We start from the raw sequence: 23,903 nt of genomic DNA, 5'->3' as shown, positions 1-23,903 counted from the left end.
GAATTTGATATGAATATAATTAAGTATATATAAAATTATTGATATATTATTGTAAAAAAATATGTCTTCTTGTTTGCTATTCTTATCATTTAGTCTTAATTCAGTTATAAGTCAAATCAAGTATATATAGATTTTCGGTTTAGATTGCTTTCGGTTCGGATTGATTTTGGTTTAGGCTACTTTTAAAATGATCCGATCCAAATGGCCCAATCCTAATGACCCGTTTGCCACCTCTAGCTAAGGTATAATCCATTTCCCATAATTTATGTCATTTTGTGTATCTTGGAAGTTTTGGCAACGATGGTTAAACACGTGGGGTGTCACTTTTGTTATGCTTGGTGATTTCGGCTCATTTTTTCTATTGTGGATGAACACTCTTATTCGAGCTGGTTCTAAAGAAATTTGAAAACTTGCCTTCTCTGGGTTGGTTTGGTCTCTTTGGCTTTTTCGCAATGAGATGACTTTTAAGAATTCTATTTTGGATGAGAATCAACTTTTTGACGTAACATTGTTAAGAGTGAGTAGCTGGTGTAAGAATCGTTGGCCTGAGTCATTCAAATCTGTTGCACAAGATGGCTATCGAATAGAGCAAAATCGCAACTGATAATTTGAGAAAATAAAATATGAAGATAAAAGAAACAAAATTTACGTGGAAAAACCCTAAATAATATAGGGTAAAAACCACAAGCAACGGTAGAAGAATTTCACTATGAGAAAATAGGAATTACAACTTCTCTCGATCTACCAAAGAGAAAACAATGATAATTCTCTCTTGATAAAAAAGGAGAAAATAACTCTCAAGAAACTCTCTAAATTCTCTCTAGTATTGGAAGAAAGCTAGAATGCTTTGGGATGGTTTTGAAGCTAAATGAGCTAGGGTATTTTAGTTGAAGCTTAAGGACTAATTTGTAAATACCCTAAATTACAATGATTAAAAATAATTTTACCATAAAAATATATATATATATATATATTCTGAACCTTTCGGTGCCCCCAAAGACAAAGCAATTTAATGCTTGCTTTCGGTGCACATGACACCGTTTTTCAACAATCTCCCACTTGAAGATATGTTTGGAACAATCATATCGTCACACCATTCTTTCTACCTTGTACCATCATGTTGCTTATATCTCTGCCATGCCACAAGAGGATCGACACCAAGTAAATTTATCAGCATTGATCTCCTTCGTCATAAAATCTGCTATGTTGTCTTTGATATGGATCTTCTGTGTATCTATCGTCTCTTCTTCCACTTTTTCACGAATGAAATGGTACTGAACTCGTATGTGCGTTGTCCTTGAATGAAATGTTGGATTCCTCACTAAATGCAAGGCACTTTGACTGTCACAAAACAGAGAGGCATACTCTTGATTATTCCCAAGCTCCTCCAATAGCATCTTCAACCAAATTGATTCTTTACTGGCTTGTGTAGCTGCTACATATTCTGTCTCTGTTGTGGATGTAGCCACAACTGACTTCAATTTTAAAAACCAGCTTACAGCTCCACCAGCAATTTTGAACACATATCCTATAGTAGATTTGCTTTTATCCAAATCTCCTGTATAGTCAGAATCTACATACCCATTGATTAGTAAGTTTGATCCTCCGTAACATAATGAAACATTTGAGGTCCCTTTGATGTATCTTAGGATCCTCTTTACTGTATTCCAATGCTCTTTGCCTGGATTCGCCATGTACCGACTAACCACTCCCACTGCTTGTTCAATGTCTGGTCTTGTACATATCATAGCGAACATTAAACTTCCCACTGCCGATGCATACGGTACTAGAGACAGAATAATTTGAAGTTAATAGGAAGAAGGGTATAAATTGGCTTACAATCTTACATGTTGAATCGTGACAAGATCTTCTTAAGTAATTCTTTTGTGAAAGCCAAATCTTCCTATTACTTCTGTCTTGGTGAATTTGCATCCCTAGAATCTTGTTTACTGATCCCAAGTCCTTCATTTCAAATTCCCTAGCCAGTTGTGCCTTCAATTTTTCAATATGATATTTGTTGGGTCCTGCAACCAACATATCATCCACATACAACAACAATATAACAAAATCGTTATCACCAGACCTCTTGATATAAGCACAAGGGTCTGCATTAAGTTTGTTGTATCTAAGACAAATAATGAAGGAATCAAATCTCTTATACCAACACTTCGGCACCTGCTTTAGACCGTACTGAGATTTATTCAACCTGCAAACCAAGTTCTTCTTTTTTTTTTCTTCAAAACCTTCAAGCTGGAGCATTTAAATCTCTTCTTCAAGATTTTCATGAAGAAAAGCTGTTTTAACATCTAGTTGCTCTAGATGTAAGTTCAATGTATCGCACATTTCCAAAACTACTCGAATTATTATTAGTCGAACCACAGGAGAAAATATTTCATTGAAATCAATACCTTCTTTTTGAGCATATCCTTTGACCACCAATCTTGCACGATACCTCTCAACTTGATCGTCACAATTTCGCTTGATTTTGAAGACCCATTTGTTACTAATTGACTTCCTTCCTTGTGGTAGGGGCACAAGGTCTCATGTATTAATTTTATGAAGGGCTTCAATTTCTTCTTGCATCGCCATCATCCACAGTGAAGCATCTGAGTTGTTTATTGCCTTCTGGTATATGATGGCTCACCGTCCTCTGTTAAAAGGCAGTATGCAATATTACCTTCTATAACATAATCTGAGTGCCAATTGGGACGTCTTTTTACACGATCTGATTGACGAGTTGTTGGAGCTTCAGAACTCTCTGGTTCTTGTTCATCATGTGCTGGTTCTGCTTCAGAAGAATCTCCTTGTTCAAACTCTTTTTCCACATGTATCTGAGTAGTCTCTGACTTTTCAACGCTATCATCTTCTTTTCTTTGTAGTTTATCTTCTACAAAGATAACATCTTTGCTGATGATCACTTTGCGGGCAGTGGGATCCCACAAGCGATACCCCTTTACTCCATTAGCATACCCCAAGAATTTGCATTTCCTGGATTTTGGATCCAACTTTGAAATTTCTTGGGAGTTATACATCACGTACACAATAGTTCCAAATACATGGAGGTTTGAATAATCAGCTGGTTTACCAATCCACATATCCATTGGTGTCTTCAGCTCTATCACAGTTGATGGAGCTTGATTCACCAAATAACAGGCGGTATTAACTGCTTCTGCCCAAAATGATTTTTCTAGGCTTGTATCCCTCAACATTGCTTTTGTTCTTTCTAGCAAGGTTCTGTTCATCCGCTATGCCACTCCATTTTGTTGAGGAGTGTTTGTCACTGTGAACTGTCTTTTGATGCCTTCTTTCCTGTAAAAGTCATCAAATTTTTCGCTTGTGTATTCTCCTCTATTATCTATTCTGAAACACTTGATCTTATTTCCAGAATCAAGTTCCACCTGCGCTTTAAAATTTTTGAAAGTTGAAAACACATCTGACTTCTTCTTAATATGGTACACCCAACATCTCCTAGAGTAGTCATCAATAAATGAGACAATATTTTGCTCCACCTAGGGATGTAACTGGTGCTTGTCATACGTCTGAGTGAGCCAATTCTAGAACACTTTTGCCTCTAGAATTTGATGTGTTGAATTTCAACTGGTGCTGCTTACTTGTTATGCAATGCTCACACAAAGTAAGTGATACATTTGTTAAGTCTGGAAGTAGTTTTTGCTCGACAATGACTTTCATTCATTGTTCTGACATGTGTCCAAGTTTCTGATTCCATAGCATTGCAGAATCTGAACTACATGAGGCAACATAGGCTTCTGCTTCAAGTAAAGTCTCTCCCTTCAACATGTACAAGTTTGTTGTTATCTTTTTGCCTTTCAACACTACAAGAGCTCCACATAACACCTTATGAATCTTTCGTGTTTCAATCTTACTTGCATCATTATCCAATAATCCGTAGGATAATAAATTTTTCTTCAGGCCTTTCACGTGTCGCACATCTAAACAACTTTAATTGTTCTATCATACATCTTCAATTTTATGGTTCATACACCAACGATCTCTAAGGCATGATCATTGCAATTATACACAGATCCTCCTGAGACAGGTTATAATGATGGAACCATTCTCTTCTTGAGGTCATGTGATATGTTGCTCCCGAATCAATGAGTCATATATCTGTAAATCTTTTTCTGCCTTCCACGGTGGTTGACGCTTCACAGCATAGAGCATCTCCATCATCTGAAGTGTTTGCGGTATTGCCTTATGGATTGAAGTTTTTATTTAGACTCCAATAATCCTTTTTCAAGTGACTCTTCTTTCCGCAGTTGTAGCACTTCAAATTCTTTTTGCTCCTCGACTTTGATCTACATTGTTTGTGACTGCTGCTTTGGCTACGTTCTGTTGACCTCCCTCTCATCGTTGTCAACGCTTCTGCTTGTTGCAGATTTACTTGTCTGTCTTCTTTGTTCTTGCGCCAATTTTCTTCTTGTATAACAGCAGTTGCAACGTCATCGAAGACTAGACTGGTGATATTACTGTTTGTCAATTTGATGATGAGTTGATCATACGAATCATGTAGACTTTGAAGTAGAAGTTCAGCACGTTCTTGTTCTCATATTGTACATCTTAAGGATGTAAGCTGAGAAAATAACGTGTTCAGTGTGTTTAAGTGCTCCGTAACTGAAGTAGATTATGACATCCGGAGAGTATACAATTTTCTCTTAAGAAAATTTTTATTGTGCAACGATCTGGCCTCGTACAATTTGGTGAGATGATCTCATATCTCCTTAGTTGTCTTCTTCTCCTCGATGCTTGATAATACTTCATCTGCTAATGCTAGATGAAAGTTTGACATAGCATTCCCGTTCATCTCGTTCCATTTGTTGTCATCTGTGAAATCTACCAGCCTTTCACTGATAGCTGCTATACATCCGTCTTTCCTCAGGATGACATTCATCTTCAATTTCCACAATGAGAAATTTCTCCCATTGAATTTTTCAATATCAAATTTCGTTGTCATAGCTTCTTCTACGAATAGCTCCCACTATTTCACTACCGTGAATAGTTCTCTGGAACATTCAAAGAATGGGTAATAACTTCTTACTTTCTTATGTTGGAGGATCCACCTTTTGGTGGCAACCACAAAGACAATAAGCAGATATTACACACTCTAATCTGGTTCTGATACCAATTGTTGCGCAAGACGGTTATCGAATAAAGAAAAATCGAAACTGATAATTTGATAAAATAAAATATGAAGATAAAATATACACAAAAAACCCCTAAATAATATAAGGTAAAAACCACGGGTAACGGTAGAAGAATTTCACTATGAGAAAATAGGAATTACAACTTTTCTCGATCTACTAAAGAGAAAACAATGATAATTCTCTCTTGATAAAAAGGAGAAAACAACTCTCAAAAAACTCTCTAAATTCTCTCTAGTATTGAAAGAAAGCTAGAATACTTTAGGTTGGTTTTGAAGCTAAATGAGCTAGGGTATTTATAATTGAAGCTTAAGGACTAATTTGTAAATACCCTAAATTAAAATGACTAAAATGATTTTAATATAAAAATATATATATTTTCTGCACTTTTCGATGCCCCCAAAGACAAAGCAATTTAATGCTTGCTTTCGGTGCACATGGCACCATTTTTCAACAAAATCTATCTATGATGTGTTGCTTTGTCCCTTGTAGGTTTGTGTATCAAAAGAGTGTCGTCCCCTTATTGTAGCAGGTGCTTGGTATCCCCTGCTAATGAATTCTTAAAGTTTAATGTGGACAACAACTCAATTTTGGTTTGGCAGGTATCATGGGCATTCTCCAAGATCATAAAAGTAATATCCTTGACAAATTTTCAAAAGTCGTTGTTATCTAGATCCCTCGAGTACAGAGTTTCCAGCTGTTCTACAGCGTGTCGTCGTTTTCAGGATTCAACTTGGTTTTCATCCCATCATCTCATAATTGAATCGGATAGCAGTCTCGTAGTCTCTTGGATTTCTGTTCCTCTATGTGCCCAGTTCATTAGAAAGTTTTCTTGGAAAATTATGTTTGTCCATAGAGTGGCTAATGGAGACGTTGATGCATTAACAAAGAGATGGATTCCTTGCCCATAAAGTTTGGTCTGCTTGGTGGTGCTTTAGTTTGGGGTGTCTGTTTTTGTGCTACAGGTCTTCAGGGACAGTTTTCTTCTTTCTCTGTTTCTCATATGGATTTCATTTAATGTCTGTTTCTTGGGCCATTTTCTTGAGCTAGTGCAATTGTTGGAGTGTTTTACACTTTTTTTTCTAGTCTTGGTTTGTTTGTTGAATATTTGGTCAAGCTGGGCTCATAAGCATTGATCTGCTTATCTATGCATCAAAGAGCGATTTCTGGTATGGCAGTTTCAGCTATCATTTTTGGTTTGTAGGGTTTCAAATAGTTAAGTGATGTAGTTGAAGTGTAGTTGCCTTTTATACTAGTTTGTTGGTTGTTTATGTTTCTCGAATAGCAGTTTAACATGTTTACATCTTAAGCTTTTAATTTTGATATAGTTGTGCCTAGTGTGGGCAACATTTACCTTGTTGGACCTTGTTGATGTCGTTTGGTTTCCTTTGGTTATGGCCTCATTGGTGAGCTAGTTTCAGAAAGTTATAAGAGTTGATTTTTGTATCGACAATTGATAAGGCACACTCTTTTTGTTTCATGTAGGTGTAGAGAAATTTTTTAATTAGACCCTTATCATTGTCTTATCACCTTATTTCAGCATAAATAATCCTACCTTTCAAAAAAAATATTATAATGATCTCAACATCTTATTTATTAAAATAAAATTAATTGAAAAATGCATGCAATTGTAAATAAAACATTCAATATGTAGCTATAAAATCATTTAATTATATTTTATTTAATATCTTTATAATTTAATAGTGTTTAACCAATGTTTTATGTACGAACCAAACTATCTCAATGGTTAAAGGATGATTGCTATCCTTGGAGGTCCCGAATTCGAGCACAGATAATAATAGGGTTTAAGTGTTCATTATCAAATAATTGAAAACCTCTACACAAATATTATCACTTGTAATGACCATGAATTAATAAAAATAATAATGATAAGAATTGTAGTGGTTAAGTAGGTTTTTTTGGGCTTGACTTTGAATCTCAAGTCCTACAACTACTTTTTTTAGTTTTTTTTCTTCAACTAATTTAGTAATGACATATGTTATTATTGTGTCAATAATAAAAATTAACCATGAGCGGCTAAAATGAAAATGAAATTTAAAATTTGTTGATTAAAATGTAACTAGAACTTAAGTTTAATGATTTATTCGAAAGGATTATTTTCATTGATAATATTCAAATTTTGCAGGGTAAATTTTATGTTTAGTACCTAAATTATTAATTTTGTTTCGTTTTGATACCTAAACTTTCATTTGTTTCAAAATTGTACATAATGTTTACTTTTTATTTTGTTTTAGTACCTCATCATTAAAAACTTAGCGGAATTGTTATAATATGACACTTTTTTTCTGGGTAAATTATATCACTCGACTATCTTATCACTCCTATTTTAGTTATTGAAGTTCAATTTTTTTAATTTAATTACTTAACTTTCAAATTAATCCAAATTTAATCATTCTAACTTTCAAATTTAATTTTTTATTTTAATTATATATTATTAAAATAATAAAATAAATTAATAAAATAAATTAGAATTATTAAAACATGAGCAATTTGAAAGTTGAGAAGTTAAATTAAAAAATTTTAAACTTTAGTGACCAAAATAAGAGTGAGAAGATTATTAAGTGGTGAATAATGTAATTTATCCATAAAAATGTCATCTGTATTTATTTAGTTAAATTTTTAATGAAATGTAATAAAATGAAATAAAAAATAAACGTTAAGTATGATTTTAAAACAAATGAAAGATTAGATACTAAAACGAAACAAAATGGACAATTCAGGTACTAAACGTGTACTTTACCAAAATTTTAAATAATTGTCCGACCGTTTAATTTTACCCTACCGAAATTATATCACTCAACTGCAACCTACAAATTATCTATCGGATAACATTATTTATTACATCACCATCTCTTATTTATAACGTTTTTTAATCGAAGTAACGTAGATTAAACACTTACGTTCCTTATTTATTACATCAATTCATTTATTCATATTTAAGATTATTTATTTAATAACACTCTGTGTTAGGGTTTTCTCTCTACCTTTGGTAGCCGTCTTTTCAATCGTTTGGCAATAATCTGAGTTTTCTCAGTTTGTTTTGCTTGTTTTGTCTTCTTTTGTCGGCTTCTTCTTTCGGGTTAAGGAATGGGCCAGATGGTGAGGGACCTGAAGGAATTGAATATGGGGAAGAGGAAGAGGAAGAGGAAGAGGAGAGTTTAGTGTTGGTTTCATTGGAATCTCCATCAACTATCTCGTTTGAGCATTGGCTAGTTGAGCGGTTTATTTCGGCGAGTATGATAAATTTTCAGGCCATGACGATGATTCTCGCTTACATTTGACACCCAATTGGAGGGAGATCTATTACTGAATTGGGTGATGGTAGATTTTTGATTCGATTATTTCATGTGGATGATGTAGATAGGATTGAATCCAAAGGGCCTTGGTACTTCAATTCCCATCTTTTAGTTTTGTATCGGTTAAAGTAAGGCAATTCGATGTTTGTGGAATTACATTGGTCTGCATTGTGGGTTATAGTAAAGGATTTGTCAGTGGGATTTATCGCTCAACAGGTCGCTCAAAAATTCGAGAATTTTATTGGAAAGTTTGAGTATGTTTCTACGGTAGTATCATTGTGTTAAAGTGGCTATATTCGGGTGCGCATATTGTTCGCGGAAACCATTAAAAAGAATATTGCTCTCCCAAACGGGTCTCATTCTTATGCACAGTTTCACTACGAAAAACTGTTTATTTGCTTTAGGTGTGGGAAATTGGGGCATGGTCAGATTTTGTTCTCTGATGATGTTGCAGGTAAAGGCAGATCTGGTGATTCAGTGGGACGATTCAATTCAGGCTCTTCCTCGAAGAAAAGGAATGGCCTCGAGCCCTTGGTTATGTGATGAGCATACTGAAGTGGAATCGATGGCTCCTAAACGGGAGAATGCGATCCAGTGTCTCAAGGGGTTGCTGGTACGAGGGAACAGACTAAGGTTTGGGTGAAGAGGATTTTTCATTCGGGTAATATTATGGTTGGGGATGGTGATTTTGGTGATATAACAATGACTGTAGCGGATGAAGAGAACCCCATTTCAAAGACAGAAAATGCAATGAGACAGAGGAGCGCTCCAGTTGCTCTATTTACAGAGAAGGTTGCCGAAACTGAAAATAATGTTATATCAGCATGTCTGTATCATCATGCTAGTCGGTCACAATGAAAATGTTAAGTTGGAACGTTTGGGGTTTGGGGATGACCTGGACGGTTCAACATCTCCGTCGTTTGCTGAGAGAGATTCATCATTCCATTGTTTCTTATGGAAACAAAAATATAAGGTTCACGAATGGAAAAGGTCGTTAGTCGTGCGGCCTTATACATGGGATTGAGGTTGATTCGTAGGGTTCAAGTGGTGGAATTTGTTTGGCATGGAAGTATTATTGTGATGTGGTTTTGCGATCTTATTCTAGTTCTTATAAAGATGTCTTAATTAATGCAGACGAGGATGGTATGCAGTGGCGATGTACTGGTTAATAATATGCCTTGGTTAATAATTCTAATAAGCCTTAAAAGATGTCTTAATTATAAGGGAAGATGTTGGGAGTCTTGGCAATTGTTGCGACAACTGGATGACAATTCTACTATGCATTGGTTAATAATTGGGGATTTCAACGAAATTCTTTTCTCGTTTGAAAAAGGTGGACGGGTTCGTGGTGAGTGGCAGATGTCTACTTTTAGGGAGGTGGTGGTCATTTGCGGTTTGATGGACATTGGTTACATAGGCTCGTTCACTTGGGAATGAGGTCGCTCAGAGGATACCAATATTCGAGAACGACTAGACAGTGGTTTTGCAAATGAGGATTGGAAATATTTATTCCGGATTATTCGTTGAAGCATTTGACTCATTCTTTTTCAGATAATTGTCATTTACTTTTGGATACAGTCGCCCACAATTTAAACGGCCGGCATTGGTATTTCAGATTTGAAGCTTCCTGGTTGCTGGAGAGTTCTTGTGAAGAGGAAGTGTGTTTTAAAGAAAATTGCAAGTCTAAACGCCTTTTAGTCTCATAAAAAAAAAAAGACTATCAGAATTAGTTGAATTGCAGTCGACTGATGAGGTGCTCGGTGAAAACATCGAAACAAAGTTATTTTTAAACATAGAGTTGGACAAATCGGAGCTGTATTGGGAACAAAGAGCAAGAGCAAACTGGTTAAAGCACAGAGATAACAATACCGTTTTTTTCATCGATATGCATCAACAAGAAGATGAAAAAAATATAATTATGGCGTTGGAGTCCAAGGATGGGTCGGTTGTGGAAACGGATGTGGGTCGTGAAGAAATAGCTAGAAACTACTTCAAGAAGTTATTTACTTCAAACGAGGATGGTCTAGGGGCATTGTTTTATCAGAGATTCTGGCACGTTATAGGAAAAGAAGTAGCCGAGTTCTGTATGTGTCTTCTTCAGGGACGGTATGACATGCATTCAGTCAATCATACTTACATCGTTTTACTTCCAAAAGTGTAGTCTCCAACAAAAATAGAAGATGTTAGTTCATAGAATGCATAACACTTTACACCTTTGCATTGATGAAGCGCAAAGTGCTTTGTGGTGGGTATATTAATTTCTGATAATACTATTGCAGCCTATGAACTTTTATAGTCTTTTATACATAAAAGAGAATGGCGGAAAGGGTATTTCGCTATGAAACTTGACATAGCAAGGCGTATGACAGAGTGGAATGGAGTTTTGTGCGAGATGTCATGGAGAAAATGGATTTTGCAACTTCTTGGATTCAAATGCTTATGTATTGTATCTGTTTGTTTCGTATTCAGTCGTAATTAATTGTGTGGCAGGTGTTTCATTTACTCCTCAGGCTCAGATAGGGGGATATTCTTAGTCTGTATCTGTGCATTGAAGGACTTTCTACTCTGATTAGCTCTTCCATTGATACAGATGTTTTGCATGGGGTTTGAATAAACAGGTATGCCCTTTTTGTTTCACATCTGTTTTTTCGATGAAGATAACCTTCTCTTTGGGGAAACAACAACAAATGTAGCAATCCAAATGAAAGAGATCCTTCGGATATATGGGGAATGTTCTGGCCAAGAAATAAATTTGACAAATTCGATGTTTTCTTCATCTCAAATGTCATTGATGGCAATCCCAATGATGTTTGGCGTATTTTGGGAATTTCTAATGTTTCCAATCCGGAGAAATACATGGGTTTACATGCCATAGTGGGTAGAAAAAAGGGGGTGGCTTTTGCGTTTTTGAGAGATAAATTTCAGAGTCGTGTGAAGGGGTGGTGCATTCGAGTTCTGTCCCAAAGGAGTAAAGAAGTGTTCAAAAAGTCTGTGTTCCAAGCGATTCTTTTGTTCGCTATATCCTGCTTTTTATTACCTAAGAGTTTATGTACAGAACTTGAGGCTACTATGGCTCGATTTTGGTGGCAGAAGTCGAAGAGCAAGCGCAGTATTCACTGGTGTCAAGGGAGTAGGTTGTCACCTCAAGGAAATGGGGGTCTCAGCTTTCGCGATTTAACTAAATTTAATATTGCTCGCAGGGTTGGCGTCAGATTCAAAACCCTTCTTCTTTGGTGGCTCGAATATTAAAAGCAAATATTTACTGTAGGGGATTTCTTGTCTTCCCACCTGGGCTCTTCTTCTTACGTTTAGAGAAGTATTTGGAGTGCGAAGGGACTACTGGAGAAAGGTTTTCGATGGAAGGTGGGTTCAGAGAGCTCGATTTCAATATGGAATGATTTTTTGTTGCTGAGGAATATTCCTAGACGGTTTGAATCAGTACGGGATGATTCGGTTGAATCTGTTTCGGATTTGATTGAGGGGGATACTATGGTTTGGAGGGAATCGGTTATTCTAAGAATTTTCAATGAGGGGGAGGCTAATTGCATTTTAGGCATTTCGCTTTCTAGTTTTAATCAGATTGATTGCAATGTTAGAGTATAATAATGCAGCTATCTACAGCTGATTAGCTGTAACTGTTTCTGATTAGTTAAGTTGTTACAACTGAATCCTGTTAGTTGGGCCAGTTAGTTAAGCCTTGTTATATATAGTGGGCTGTCCACTATACATGATCTAAGTATGAAATAATCACTATGTAATTTCTGAACTTTGTATTCGTTTCTCATTTTTTTCCAGTAAAGTTCTGTTTGCATTGTTATCTTTCTGCTGCTTTGTTTCTCTCTTCTCTCTTCCAGTTTACCATAGCATTTATCAAATATGTTCTCTTCCACTTAGGTCTCTTGCAATTTGATTTCGTATGTGCTTGTTCTCAGGATTGATGTGTTGCATCTCCTCTAGTCTGGCTGTTCTTCAGTTTCTGCTTATTTCGATGTGTTGTCTGTGCTCTTCGAAGGATCTTCGATACTGGTGAGATCATTCTTACTCCTTAATTGTTAGCCTACTACATTCAGCTCTTTGCTGCTTTTCTGGTTGCAAACCTGTGATTTGTCTACTGTTTGTCTTCTGCTCTTCATGACAAATACGTTTGATGAAACTGTTGTGAATGCCATTGCTAGTTCTGCCTCTTCTGCTAGGTTGTTCTCTACTAAGAAGATCAATGTTACTTTAGATGACCATAATTATTTGACATGGTATCAACGAGTTTTTCTCACTATTAAAACACATAGGCTTCAGAAATATAACTCAAATGTTTCCTGGCCTACACAGTATATTACTTCTGATGGTGTAGTTAGCTTAAATCCTGAGTATGAACTGTATGAGGAACAAGATGGAGCACTTGCCTCATGGTTGCTCTCTACCGTTAGTGAGGAAGTGTTGCCTCATCTCATAGGTCCTAATACTGCAGCTGAAATCTGGAGTACACTGCATAGGTTATACAGTGGCAAGACTACCTCTAGGTTAATGTCTTATAGGAGAAAGCTTATTCTCAGAGGAAGGGGAGCTGAGTATGAGAGATTACTTTATGAAAATCAAGTCTGTTTGTGACAATCTAGCTAGCTGTGGTGAGATAATTTCAGAACATGAACATATCACTGCTATTTTAAATGGCCTGCCACCTGAGTTTGAGTCTGTTGTTACTGTTATAACTGCTACTCCTACCCCTCCTGGCCTAAGGTCTGTTAGCACTATTTTATTGGATGTTGACACTAGACAGACACATTCTTTCAATCATGTCACTGCCTGTGCTTATGTTGCTACTCAAGCTGCAAATGATCATGTGGTCCTAATAATTTGTCACAATCTGAATATCAAAATAAGAGTGACTTTGTTGAGAATGTTGGTCAAAACTTCGATAATAACAGCAACAGTAATAAGGGAAGAGGCCAAGGACGATTTTCATCCTCGAGGCCACAGTGTCAGTTGTGTGGCAGAATGGGGCACCTTGTTGAAAGGTGTTATTATAGGTTTGACATGAGCTACAAAAATGAATCATCTCGCCCCTCACAAAATAACAATAATAGAGGCTATTCCACTGCTCAGGCCAATGTCAGTTCTTATAGTTCGAACAGTGGCACCTCATCCCTTTATAATTCCATGTACTATGCCTTTCACCTTTGATAACAGCCCCGCAGGATTCTGTTTTTCCAGCCCTACAAGGTTCTGTTTTTCCAGCCCACAAGGCCATGTTGGTTCTGTTTTTCCAGCCCCACAAGGCCCTGGTTTTCGCCCACAGTCAATTCCTTTCACTATTCATCAGCAGGCCTGCCCAAATCCTTACAATATGTCCTCTTTCCTACTACAATACCCCTCAGTCCACAGCCCTTCAGTGTCATGCCACATCTCAAGCTTACATAGCTACACCTGAAACTGTGGATGATAATGCCTGGTATCCTGACTCTGGAACAACACATCATATCACTAAAGATTTTAACAACCTACAGGTTAAAGATACTCATTCTGGAACAGGTAGTGTGATTGTTGGTAATGGTAGCTCTCTACCAATACAGTCCCTAGTAACTCATTTTCTGTGCTAAGTCTAATAAGTTTCATTTAAATAAGTTATTGTATGTGCCTAATATCACTAAAAATTTGTTATCTGTTTCCAAATTCACCCAGGATAATCAGGTTCTGCTTGAATTTTATCATGATTTTTGTCAAGTTCGTGACCTGCACACTCGGAAAATTCTGTTAAAAGGAAGAGAAGATGGAGGACTATACAAATTCAATATTGACATGAATAAACTTGTTGATAGTGACTCTGATGATAATTACAGTTGTCTGCCTACTAGTGATATGCTTCATATTAATAATTCTGCTCTTAATTATGTGTCTTCAATAAGTTGCCATATTGTAAATACTAGACTGTCTATGGATGTATGGCACAAGAGGCTAGGTCATCCTTCTAAAGAAGTTTTGTTTTTTGCACTAAAACACTACAATGTAATTCCTTTTGATATAAGTAAAGATCAAATGTTATGCAAAGCATGTCAACTTGCTAAATCACATAAATTGCCATTTTATGAATCACATACTGCTTATTCACAACCTTTAGAGCTTGTAGTGTCTGATGTATGGGGTCCTACCCTGTGTACTCTAATGGATTTAGATACTATGTTTCCTTCACTGATGCATATAGTAGGTATACTTGGATCTATTTTTTGAAACAAAAATCTAAAGTTAAAACTGTTTTTCTTTAATTTCATAAACAGGTAAAAAGGCAGTTTGGTGTCAAGCTCAAGGTGTTTCAGTTAGATGGAGGTGAGTTTGGTGTTCTTCAAGCCTACATGAAGGAGCAAGGTATTGTGCACAGGATGTCATGTCCTCACACTTCAGAACATAATGGTTTAATAGAAAGGAATCATCGACAAATAGTTGAGGTAGGTCTCTCTATGCTAGCTCAAGCTACAATGCCATTAAGTTTCTGGAATGATGCTTTTTCTAGTGTAGTATTTCTTATTAATCGGTTACCTACTCGAGCATTATCTGACATTTCACCATATGAAAAGCTTTTTCACAAAACACCAGATTATAGTTTTTTAAGGGTTTTTGGTTGTGTGTGTTACCCGTTTCTAAGACCTTATAATCAACATAAATTTCAGTTTCGGTCTTCTGCTTGTGTCTTCTTGGGTTACTCTCCTACTCATAAGGGATACAAATGCTTAGATTCTAGTGGTCGAGTCTATGTGTCAAGACATGTTCGCTTTGAAGAGAATGAGTTCCCTTATCAACAGATTCAAAACCCTTCTAGTACCTCTACTCCATCTATGATATATAGTTATACTAAAACTGAACAAAAGTGTTCGGGTTTCAAAAATATTAGCTCCCAAAACAATTGGTTTTATCCTTCCATTCTTTCTTCCACTAACACACACAATCACAAGTTAGTCTTACCATCTTCTTCACTACCACAACAGATGTCAGAGTTGTCATCACCAATATCAACACCTCATCCTTCAAATCTACCATCTATCACACCTTCAACATCATCACATTCATTCACCTCATCACCACCCAATGTTCTTTCATCACAACCATCCACATCATCTTCATCTCATCCATTCACAACTACTGCATCACTACCACCATCTCCATCTCCATCATCTACATCACTACCGTCATCTCCATCTCCATCACCTACATCACTTATGCCATCTCCATCTCCATCACTTACATCACTTATGCCATCTCCATCACCATCACCATCACCATCACCATCACCACCACTGCAACGACAAATTCAGAATACACATTCCATGGTTACTCGAGGAAATGCTGGCATTTCCAAGCCTAAAATATTGCTTGTTGAGACAAGTCCTCAAGAGCCAACTAGTGTCTATGAAGCACTGCAACATCCTCATTGGTGTGAAGCAGTTCATAATGAGTATAATGCTCTTATAAAGAATGGTAAATGGGAGTTGAAACCTCTACCACCTACACGCAAAGCAGTGGGCTGCAAGTGGCTTTTTAAAGTTAAGAAGAAGCCTGATGGGTCAGTTGATAGGTTTAAGGCTCGTCTAGTTGCCAAGGGCTATTCACAAATGGTAGGGAGAGACTTCTCTGAGACATTTAGTCCGGTTGTTCAAGCAAGCACAATCAGGACTGTGTTGGTTGTTGCTGTCATGAAGAATTGGCCACTTAGACAAATTGATATTAACAATGCATTCCTCAATGGGAAGTTAACTGAGGAAATTTACATGAGTTAGCCTCCGGGGTTTGAGCAGAAGAGTGAAGATGGGCAGGAACTGGTGTGTTGTTTAAAAAAGGCACTCTGTGGGCTTAGACAAGCTCCTAGAGCATGGTTTGAGACCTTGAGGAAATTTTTGGTTAAAAGCCTTGGTTTTACTGTTTCTAAAGCTAATTCCTCCTTGTTTATCAGAAATTCAGTATGCTCTCAAGTGCTTTTAATGGTGTATGTTGATGATATAGTCATCACTAGAAGCCAGGAAATGGAAGTGGATGCCATAATGCAAGCTATCAATGAGGAGTTCTCTCTTAAAGACTTGGGTCAGTTAGAGCTTTTTCTTGGAATGCAAGTTGAGCATACTTCAGAAGGTTTAATTTTGAATCAGAAGAAGTACGTTTCTGATTTATTGAAAATATCAAATCTAGGTGAGTCAACACCTACACCTACTCTTATGGTCCTTACTCCCAAGCTTAAGGCAAATGATGGACAGTTGTTTGGAGATGTCCATCTTTATCGTAGCATTGTGGGAGGCTTACAATATGTGTGTTTAACAAGACTAGACATAGCATTTGCTGTTAACAAAGTTAGTCAGTATATGAATAGCCCGTGTGATACTCATTGGAGGGCAGTAAAGCGCATACTAAGGTATCTCAGTGGTACACTTGAGCATGGGTTGTTTTTCACTCAATCTGGAAACTTTAGTCTGGTGTGCTACACTGCTGCAGACTGGGCAGCCTCGGTGGAAGATAGACGATCCACGACAGGCTACTGTGTTTATCTTGGGGGAAATCTAGTTGTGTGGTGCTCTAAGAAGCAAAGTGTTGTATCTCGGTCTACATCAGAAGCAGAATATAGAAGCCTTGCTAATTCTGTTTCTGAATTGATTTGGATTGAACAGCTACTTGATGAAATTGAGGTTAGTGTAACTGGAAAACCAGTTGTGTGGTGTGATAACAGTTCTACAATCTCTATGGCAGCAAATCCAACACACCATGCTCGTATAAAGCATGTAAAGATTGATATTCACTTTGTAAGGGAGAGAGTTCTGGCTGAACAACTCAGTGTCAACTATGTTTCTTCTGCAGAACAAGTGGCTGATATACTCACTAAGCCTTTACCACCTGCAATATTCAGTGATATACGCTCTCGACTTGGTGTAAAGTCTTGGGAAGAAATTAGTGGGACCAGTTATGAAAAAGTGGATCTGAAGAAGCCAGAAAAATGTTGAAATGGTGATTTAGATCATTAGAAAACCCGGAGAATGTTAGAGTATAATAATGCAGCTATCTACAGCTGATTAGCTGTAACTGTTTCTGATTAGTTAAGTTGTTACAACTGAATCATGTTAGTTGGGCCAGTTAATTAATCCTTGTGTTATATATAGTGGGCTTGTCCACTATACATGATCTAAGTATGAAGTAATCACTCTGTAATTTTTGAACTTTGTATTCGTTTCTCATTTTTTTCAATAAAGTTCTGTTTGCATTGTTATCTTTCTGCTGCTTTGTTTCTCTCTTCTCTCTTCCAGTTTATCATAGCATTTATCAAATCTGTTCTCTTTCATGCAAAATTTGGAGTGAAGACAAATCTAGGGTTTATAGCGTGTGATATGGGTATCGAATATTATTGGATGAGGGAGTCTTTTCACCACCAATTTCCGCCATGTTTAAGCACATATGGGCGAATTCATGTCAATGAAAAATCAAATTGCAGGTATGGTGTTTCGTTCATAATTTTATCCCGTCATTACAAAGTTTGTATGAGAAAAGAATTGTAAACAACCACATTTGCCCAACTTGTAATTCGGGTGTCGAAACTGGAGTTCATATTGTGAAGGAATGTGTGTTAGCAGAATCTGTTTGGTCTGAGCTACAATATTCGTGGAATGGTGGCTTATCAACTAATGATTTTGTGGGCTGGTTATATTGGTTGTTTAGTGATCACCCAAGCTATAAGCATGCAGAGATTCTAGTAGTAATTTGGGCTCTCTGGTATGCGATAAATTTCAAGTATCATCAAGGCAAAGTGTTAAAGAGGAACGACGTAATTACCTTGATAAAGACACAATGTTTTGACTTTTCGATGGCTACATCAATTATATACGGACCACAGCAGCCTCCTTCAATTAGTTGGAAAGCACTGTGTTAACCGGCGGTGAAGATTAATTTTGACGCTCGTCTCATTCATTTCCATCAACATGCATGGACAGGAGTGGTCATTAGGAATCATTTGGGGTTTTTAATGTAAGCAAGTAAGAGACTGATCGAGAGAGTTACCTCTGTTTTTATGGCCGAGGCTATGGCGGCGTTCCATGCCGTTTTGCTTGCAACCGACTTGGGTTTTTTTGATATAGTGGTAGAAGGTGACTCAAAACGGTCATTGACAAGCTGAAATCGACGAAAGCATATTATTCAGAAATTAGTACCTTGATTTGTGAGGTGAAGGGAAGAACAAACTCTTTCCGTTCATGTTTCTTTTCTTTCACTCCCCGTTCCGGCAACAAGGCGGCACGTCTCCTGGCGGCTCAATCATCGTTGGGAACGGACGATTTATTTTGGACGGAAGAAGCTCCCCGTTGTGTCGAAGAACAAGCGTTGGAAGATCGGCGCTGGCTGGTTTCTCCGGTAGTCGAAGAACTGTGATGGGTTGTGGTTTGAAGGCTCGTTTTTTGGTTCCTTTTATTTTCACCGCTTCATCTGGTTTTCAAGGAACTTTGAACACCAACCGTTTTGTCTTTATCTGTTTTGTTCTATTTTGGTTTTTGCATGACAGCTTGTGGGTACTTTAACTCAGTTTTATGGGTTTTTGAGCTTTTGTACACGCTTTGTTGGTTTGTAATAAAGTTGGCTGTTATTTGGATAAAAAGAAGAATATATAACCTATTGGCAAATAACAACAACAACAACAAAACCCAATTCCCATATGTATGGGGTAAGGGGGAGGTAGGGTAGTAGGCTACCCCCAACGCCAGGTTAAGAGTAGCTTCCGTGGAAGACCTCCGGCAGTCAGAAAATTAAAAATTTAGATAAAATGCAATGCATGTATAAATAAATACATAAAAACATAGCTAATCAGTATTCATATGCAGTCATTAAAATCATATGTGCGTCTGTAACGGGAATTAATCCCTGCATAATAATCCCTGCGAAAGAATCTCTGCATATAGACAGAAACATAAGATCCGTCTAAATTTAAAAGAGGAAACATGAAGAGAATGATACACAGAAGTCAACGTTAGCAAGCCCAGTTCTAATCCTTCATAAATACCAATAACAGAAACGTATTAAAAGTATAAGTCATGGAAAACACTACAAAGACATTAAAGAAGACAGAGATGATACCCTATAGATGTGACCCACACTACTCGACTACCCTAGTCTTTAGCCTCCATATTTTCCTATCAGAGGTCATGTCTTTGGTAAGGGCTAAATCCCTCAAATCAGATCTCAAGCAGTCTTCCCACTTTCGCCTTGGTCGTCCTTTCCTTCTGGCACCGTCGACTGTAATCGACTCTACCCTCCTTACCGCATCCGACGGTAGTCACCTAAGGACATGCCCAAACCACCGTAGTCTTCCCTCCCTCAATTTTTCGGAAACAGACACCACCCCCAAGGACATCCTAATAGCAGAGTTTGTCGACATATCCCTCAGAGTCCTACCACATGTCCATCGAAGCATTCTCATTTCTGCGGCCTCAATCCTCCTTATGTGATCCTTCTTGGTTGCCCAACATTCTGATCCATACAACAGCGCTGGTCTTACTGCCATTCTATAAAATTTTCCCTTAAGTTTTAGAGGACCTTCTTGTCACACAGAACTCCAGTAGCGGCCCCACTTTAGCCATCCCGCCTTTATACGGTGTGTAACGTCATCATCTACACCCCCATCTTTATGTATCATAGACCCTAGGTACTTGAAACAATCCTTTGAGGGGAGAACGTGTCCTTCTATGCATACTTCTACATCTTCATCGTTTTGGTTCCCATTGAAGTTTGAACATAAATACTCTGTCTTTTCAATATTGATCCTTAAACCTTTTTCTTCCAAAGCAGTCTTCCAGGTAGCCAGTCTATTCAACTCAGATTTTGTTTCAGCAACTAAGACAATGTCGTCAGCGAAAAGCATACACCATGGTACACCGTCTGGTATCGCACAATAGATGTCGTCCATAATCAAGGCGAAGATGTAAGGGCTAAGAGCCGACCCCTGGTGGAGTCCGATTTCCACCGAGAAAGCCTCGGTGTCGCCAACTGTAGTCCTGACGTAAGTAGTCTACAGTACATATCACGAATCGCCCGGATATAAGCAGTTGGGATCCGTCTCGTTCCAAAGTCTTCCAGATCGTATCGCGGGGAACACTATCATAAGCCTTCTCAAGGTCAATGAACGCCATGTGAAGATCTCTAGACTTTTCCCTATATTTCTCCATAAGCCGTCGAAGTAGATGAATCGCCTCCGTGGTAGACCTGCCTGGCATAAAGCCAAATTGGTTTTCCGAAACCCTAGTAACTTGTCTCAACCTAGCCTCTATCACCCTTTCCCATAGCTTCATGGTATGGCTGAGGAGTTTAATACCTCTGTAGTTACCACAACGTTGGGATCTCCTTTATTTTTATAGATTGGTATCACCGTAGACTCTCTCCACTCCTCTGGCATCTTGGCAGTCTCTAAAATAATATTAAAGATGTTGGTCAACCACTTAACTCCCTCTTCTCCTAGGGCCAACCACACAGTGATAGGAATTTGATCAGGACCGACAGCTTTGTCCCTTCCCATCTTTCTAAGAGCCATTTTGACTTCCTCCAACCCAATCCTACTTGTAGGGCAGTCATTGGCCGTAGTATGATAGTCGGCTAACCCATCAACGATACTATCTCTACATGGAGAGGCACCGTCATTAAATAAGCCAAAGAAGTAACTACCCCAAACCCTCTTAATATCGTGATCTTTCGCTAAAAGAACACCATTGTTGTCCTTAATAAACCTAATGTTACATAGATCCTTTTTCCTAATCTCCCTAGATTTTGCAAGTCTGAAGATGCCATTTTGTCCTTCCTTGGTGTCTAATCTCTTGTACATTTCCTCGTATGCCTTATCCTTTGCTTTAGCTACTGTTTTCTTGGCTTCCCGCTTTGCCTCCTGGTATCTTTGTTTAGCTCTCGACCTTTCTTCGTCGTCATTGCATTGTAGAAACTCCTTGAAGCAAGTTTGTTTTGTCTTCACCTTAGTTTGGACTTCGTCGTTCCACCACCACGATTCTTTATGTTCCTTGGCCTTCCCCGTCGACAACCCAAGGGTATTTTTGCCAACATCTCTGATGGAATTTGCCATATTTTCCATAACATATCTGCATTTTTGAGTTTGTAGTTTCAAAACTTGTATTAGACAAAACCTTACTCCTAAAGTCATCAGTTGTCGCTCCATGTAAGTTCTTCCAGAGGATCCTAGGTTTACCAAGTTTAGCCCTCCTATGAGTGCTCCGCCCGTGGGGTACGCGGTACACCAAAACCAACAATTTGTGTTGTGATGCACATGCCTCTTCAGGGAACACCTTACAGTCAATGCAAGCCCATCGTTCCTGATTTCTAATCAAGATGTAGTCGATTTGGGTACAATGTCCCCCGCTATGAAACGTCAAGTTCGCATCTCTCTTATTAAAGAAGGAGTTAGTGATCACCAAATCGTGAGCAGTAGCAAAATCAAGCAACGTACGCCCCTCATCGTTCCTGCTACCATAACCGAAACCCCCATGAACACCGTCATACCCGTCGGTTGCACTTCCTATATGGCCATTGAAGTCTCCCCCTATGAAAACTCTTTGGTCCTCCGGGATGCTCCTAAGTATATCATCTAACTGATCCCAGAAGCAACGTTTCTCCCCCTCCCCTAGGCCAACGTGTGGGGTGTACACTGAAAGGACATTCACTACTTCCTCTTCTATAATAACCTTAATCATCATGATCCTATCCCGGTATCTGCAAACTTCAACTACATTTCCTTGAGCCTAGAGGATGCCAAGATACCCACCCCATTTCTAGCATTATCTACGCCTGAATACCACAACTTGTACCCATTACACTCTCTGGCGCGAGACCCTTTCCACCTAGTCTCCTGAATACATGCAAAATCTATTTTTCTATTATTAAGTACGTCGGTCAGCTCCAGCAGCCTAGCATTTAATGTGCCTACATTCAGCGAGCAAACTCTTAATCTAGTCTCCTTGTCACCACTCTGTCGAGCCCTCCCCCTATACGCCCCATGGGATCTAAAGAAGACATGACCTCAAGTAATCATCTGTAACCGAAGCTATGAGGAACTATGAAAAAAGAATCCAAATAGACAGAAGATGCACTAATAAAACGCTAGAGAATTGAGGAGTACTAAAAATCCTAGTTGGTTACTTAATAGGATTTTAAGAAAAAATAATACTATCTTATTTAACTATAGGCCAATATCTAGAAACTATAATTTAAAATGTTCATAAATATCCGAGCTAAGCAAAAAGGATTAAAATTGTAACACGAGATATAAGAGTAATGAATCCTACTCAACTAATTGAAAACATCAAACCCAAAGCTGGTAAAAAAAGATCAGTAAAAACAAGAGAAAAAACAGCAAGAAGCTAAGTCAAAGAAAGCAGATCCAACAACAACAAGATTAAGAAATATTAAGTACAAAATATGCAAGGGATATGCAAAACAACGACAGAGCTAAAGGGATATATCAAAATTCGTGGATGCGAAATTAACAATCTTTGTTCATATAAAAATCTGATAAAAACCGTGCTATAACACAAAATCAAACCTTTACCTATCAAGAAATTAGCATGCAAAATCTTATGAAATTAGAAGAAAAAGAGAAAACCCAGAATTTTTGTTCAGAAATTAAACCGCTGACGAAGGCGATCGTTGCTCTACGAGGAAGGTGGTCCGATCGAACTGCAAGGCGGAAGAAATTGAGCCTGGAAAGTTCGTTCGGAAGTGCGAGAAAACTGAGCTGAAGTTTCGGTACTTAAATCAAACGAGGGATTAAACCAAGCAGAAGAAGAAATTATCCACGGATCTGTTCAAACTGACTTAGTACTGGAAATGGAATTTGGAAAAACAAATGAGAATAAAGGGTTGAAAAGAAAAGAAAAGCTGAATAAAGAACACGTTAAAGAGAAGTTTGATATGGAGAGAAATCCAGCATTAAGCGGGGTTCAAAGGTATACTCAAAAGTTCATAAAAGGAAGATAAATTTCAAGTAAAGTTGTAAGAAAAAAAGAGAGGGGAAAAAAAAGGAAAAGGAAACGAAATTTCTGTTGGTGAAAGTTGTAGAAGAACAAATACAATGAATTGTAGAACTATGCAACGAAAACAAAATTGTTGCCGCACTTCGGCTAAAAGCCGTTTCACTTCAAGACACGGAGATTCTCAGCTTTGAAAGCCGAAGGTTCTCTTAGCAGCAGAGTATCGTCAAATATAACAATAAGAAACAGTTCAACGCAAAACTCTCAATAATCTGAAAGAAAACTGACATTAAAAAAGAATAATTCTGCAAATGGACTCTTTTACTCTGTTTAGGAAAACGATCAAGACGATTTCTTAGCAAAGCCCCTCGCACAGCAATTCGACACTCGATCTTTTTTTTAAAGAAAATTTCTTCGAGTCAATAAAGTTTATAGCTTATAAAACACAGATC

The 23,903-nt window shown here is 37.8% G+C and overlaps 2 long non-coding RNA genes across 2 annotated transcripts; both read right to left on the bottom strand.

Moving 5' to 3' along the window:
- Positions 1–345: 345 nt before the first annotated feature.
- On the bottom strand, positions 346–23,339 carry LOC120114525. Its single transcript, XR_005515402.1, has 3 exons — positions 23,213–23,339; positions 2,826–2,831; positions 346–358 (listed from the first exon to the last, which is right to left on the bottom strand). It is a non-coding gene; the product is annotated as an uncharacterized LOC120114525 (long non-coding RNA).
- LOC120114526 lies at positions 12,558–18,873 on the bottom strand. Its single transcript, XR_005515403.1, has 2 exons — positions 18,272–18,873; positions 12,558–12,677 (listed from the first exon to the last, which is right to left on the bottom strand). It is a non-coding gene; the product is annotated as an uncharacterized LOC120114526 (long non-coding RNA).
- Positions 23,340–23,903: the final 564 nt, after the last annotated feature.

This window comes from Hibiscus syriacus, unplaced genomic scaffold, assembly GCF_006381635.1.
Source record: "Hibiscus syriacus cultivar Baekdansim isolate YM2019G1 unplaced genomic scaffold, ASM638163v2 tig00110234_pilon, whole genome shotgun sequence".
NCBI lineage: Eukaryota > Viridiplantae > Streptophyta > Magnoliopsida > Malvales > Malvaceae > Hibiscus > Hibiscus syriacus.
This window is presented reverse-complemented; position numbering and strand designations above follow the sequence as displayed.